The sequence below is a fragment of the Periplaneta americana genome, unplaced genomic scaffold (assembly GCF_040183065.1).
Source record: "Periplaneta americana isolate PAMFEO1 unplaced genomic scaffold, P.americana_PAMFEO1_priV1 scaffold_34, whole genome shotgun sequence".
In the NCBI taxonomy this organism is placed as follows: Eukaryota; Metazoa; Arthropoda; class Insecta; order Blattodea; family Blattidae; genus Periplaneta; species Periplaneta americana.
Window position 1 is genome coordinate 1 of NW_027185515.1, and position 3,985 is coordinate 3,985.

General features: G+C 41.1%; 1 non-coding gene across 1 annotated transcript; it reads left to right on the forward strand.

The window, feature by feature from the left end:
• The first annotated feature begins 2,816 nt into the window (after positions 1-2,816).
• On the forward strand, positions 2,817-3,009 carry LOC138693976 (U2 spliceosomal RNA). The gene has a single exon (XR_011330664.1). It is a non-coding gene; the product is annotated as a U2 spliceosomal RNA (small nuclear RNA).
• Positions 3,010-3,985: the final 976 nt, after the last annotated feature.

Genomic DNA, 3,985 nt, shown 5'->3' on the forward strand with positions numbered 1-3,985 from the left:
AGCTGAGCGCTCCACTAGACGGGTTTCGTGCTCCGGTGTTTCCACAGACACAAGCAAGTTCATGCTCCGATCTAGCTCCACAAACGGTATTGGAGCTTACAAATCTGACACTACTGCTATAATAACACAATGAATGTTGCAATGCAGTAAATTCTGTGTAGTTACCATCTGTTGTTTGACTAGTTGTCTCAAGAGCTGGACGCTAGTTTCCGTGCTGTCGCTCCGCTTGAATGAAATTAAGCTGATCTCTGTCTCTTTCTTTTCTTTTTCCTTTATCACAAAAAGTTCATTATTTAAGGATATGATTGCCGTTTCTATAGGTGCGGCAACCGCGGTTAGATAGTTTTCGATCGCTATATTAAGAATTAATGCGAGGAATGTAACATCGGCCTATCGTAGGCAGCAGTAGCAAGTTCAGTGTACTTGCGCGAGAATAACTCCGACAGCATTCGCTAGAGGGCAGGTGTACGTAATTTAGACACACGTCATTACAATTTATAATCTGTATTGTGATTAATTGAAATACAAATGGTATGCGCACTCTATTCGAAAGATATGGCAGTACAGCTTTAGCGAGAGTCCCTTTAGAAGATGGTGTATCGAACTGTATATCTAAATGGAGCGGAGTTTGTTAATAACCCGCATATGGCAGGTGCTGTTGTAGAATTAAATAGATCCCGACGGCACGTGATCGGTTTTTCTTCTCGGTCTTTTGGCTAAGATCGAAGTGTAGTATATGGGACTGTTCCTCAGCCTATTGTCCAAGATGAAATTCTGTTGATCTCTGAATTTCCTTGATGGGCGTTTAGCTGATATGGTGTGATGGAGGTATTCATTGTTGTTGGGTTTTCGGATTATATCCGAATGTGATGTCGTATTTGCGACTTTCTTGGGTTTTTGCCTGAGCTGAGGTAGAAAAAATGTTCATCATATCCGATCTAACTTAGTGGCCTGGCCTGGCCTGGCCCTTTGACTGAGATGAACATGTAGGACTCATATATGCGGTAGCTTCTTGGAATTAGGTTGAGATCGAATTCGCAACAATATAAGGAATTTCAGGGCAATTCTATTATTGTTTTTCTTTCATTCTTGACAGTATGTCGTGCATTTGGCCTTAAAAATTAGAAATACAGTATAACACAACGTATGCGAGTCGTGTGTTGGAATTTAGTATCGGTGGGCAGTTAGGGGTTCGACGTACGTATGCTGGCGAAATTGCGTGAGTTTTGAGAGCAATAATAATCGCCTGCGTGATTTTACTCTCCCGGATAGCCGATAATTATAAATGCATCGACTGAAGTTCGGTTACCCTGCCGTTCCAAGTGATCGGCTACAAATTTCTTAATGTGAGAATTTTTAATGACATGCAGTTTCGGAAGCCATAGACATCCCTGTTTAAAACAGAATAGCTGCGTTGAGAAAAAATACAGACTTCTCGTCCCTGCGAACAAGAAAGAATCATGTCAGGTGTTCCGTGGTTGGTCAGGGTACGCCAAGCTCGTTACTGTGGCATTATAGCGGAATTGATAAATAGAAGAAGAAGACGGTGACGAAGAGGAGAAGAAGAGTGGTGTGCACAGTATTAAACTGGAAATGGGGAAGGATAGATTGACTGTCATTGGAAATACTAAAAATGATTTAATATTTGTTACCAGTTGTGAGGAGCAATTTGATGAGAATTTGTGAAAAGAAAAATGACATAAATGCATTTAAATCGTAAAATTTGTAACTGTAATCAGAATTCTTAGTATACATGTACTTAATGTACGTAATTATACAGGAAATGAATATGATGTCTGAGAAGAAGTGAATGAATGTGTGCGCTTGTAATGTGGGAACGTTTGTTAATTTGGTGGTAACGATCTGAACCTGTACTGCCGTTATGTAAGAAATAGTTGATATGGAACATGGGAGATCACGTGTACATACGTATTTTCCAGACACGCTGAGTTTAGAGTACTAATAACGTTAGGTAGAAACTTAATAATATGCTTTTGTTCAGATTGGGAATCGTTTTGAAATGAATGTTTGAGGACGTCATGTTACCCATTTGAAATGAAGAAGAAAGAGCCGAGGAGACCTAGCCTCTTACATCAGCACTTGGATGCGTTGTAAATATTATTGTTGATTTAGTAGCCTACAGCATGCATCATAGCGGTATAAATGTTCGTGTTGATCATAGTCTAGTCGTTATATACTAATCCGTGGCACGACAGACCATGAAGGACCATGACCGAGCAACCGGCTGCTGAACTCACGTCAACATGCCGAAGCAGAGGTGGACGATCATGAAACCAAAATGGAAGTATCGTGTGGTTAGCACGATGAATCCCCCAGCCGTTATAGAGCTGGCTTTATTTCGCCACCTATCGTAGCTCCCCAAGTGCACCACGATGCTGGGTGGGCACCGGTCCCATACACTGGCCGAAGCCATGAGTACTCGGAATAGCCCGGATTCCATGACGGGAATCCTAGGGAGGATGTCTTAGACCACGGCGCGGGACCTAGTTTAATAGGGATGCTGGCGTATTATGAGCGAGGGTAACGCCAACAGCAGGCGCTAGATGGCAGACACACGTAATGTGCACGCGTGGCATAATAATTCATTGTATTTCGTAATTAATTTTACTTGATATCCGAATGCAGGTGAAGTGCGCACTCTGAATGCGCATGAGACGATAGTAGTTCTGTTCAGAGAGTCTTGCTATGATATTTTGTAATGAATTTAATTTCTGAGGCCAGCGGGATAAGTTCGCGTCCCGTCTGTGACAGGCGTCGTTGTAAGATTAATTGTGTCGCGACGGGCGTCGTTTGGCATCGCTTCTCGGCCTTTTGGCTAAGATCAAAGTGTAGTATCTGTTCTTATCAGCTTAATATCTGATACGTCCTGCATTGCAGGACCAGAATATTAAACTGATTTTTGGAAAATGACGGAGTGCTAGGAGCTTGCTCCACCTCTGTCACGGGTTGGCCCGGTATTGCAGTGCTTCCGGGATCGGCCCATTTAATCGCTATCATGTAGTGTTGTATTTGTGTATGTATATATGTACGGCAATAAAATTATGTAAGATGGCTGCGGATGCTTGGCGGAACTTTATGTTTCGTATTAATTCTCTGCGATATCAGATGTATTTATTGTACGATACAAGTATTGAAAGTGTGTTTGTGCGAAGGAATATGTAGCAGCATTAAGGAGATTAAATGAACGGTACAAAATTCGAAGTACAGCAGCAATGACCGATCCTCTGAACAGGTAGGCTCAAGAGAAAAGTATTTTAATATTATGGACACTGTAACATAATCTTCTACACCTCGCCACAAATAAATCTCAAATATTCTCATTCACTACAGCGGAAGGAACAATTTGATTACATGTGCTCATATCCGCAGCCTTTTCCCTACGGAGATACATCACATTGCCACCATACAGACTGATTAAAATGAACATCTAGTAACGAATAATTCCATTATTCTAAAAACGTTGTACCTTACCTCGCCACCGTTTGGATTTGTGATGTAGTGATATTGTGTTCGACTGGAGCAGAGCGGGTCATATTCAACATAATTTCAATTATTGTAGGTAATATAGTAGTTTTTCTCGGAATGAAGCGTCACGTCTCCGCTGTGGGGAAAGCTACAGACGAAGTTAACAGCCGTTCCAGACAATTGAAAATTAAATTAGTTAAATCTAAAATCTGAAGAAACTTTGCAAGCTGAAACGGTTTATGTGAGACGATAAAAAGAGATGCGAAGTAATATTATATTGTAGTTTATGGCAATTTGCGAAATGAATAGAGAAGCCTAATATTATTCCTATAGTGAGTGACTTGTGTAGGCGGGGATGTTGTGAAAGGAGTTGAAGTTGGACAATGAATTTATATTTGTGGGCACGGGTTAACGTTGGTTGTTGGGATGAATGAATCGCTCAGTAATTCTGAAGCTATGATTGTCACAGGCATAATTGGGAAATCTATGCGAAAAATAG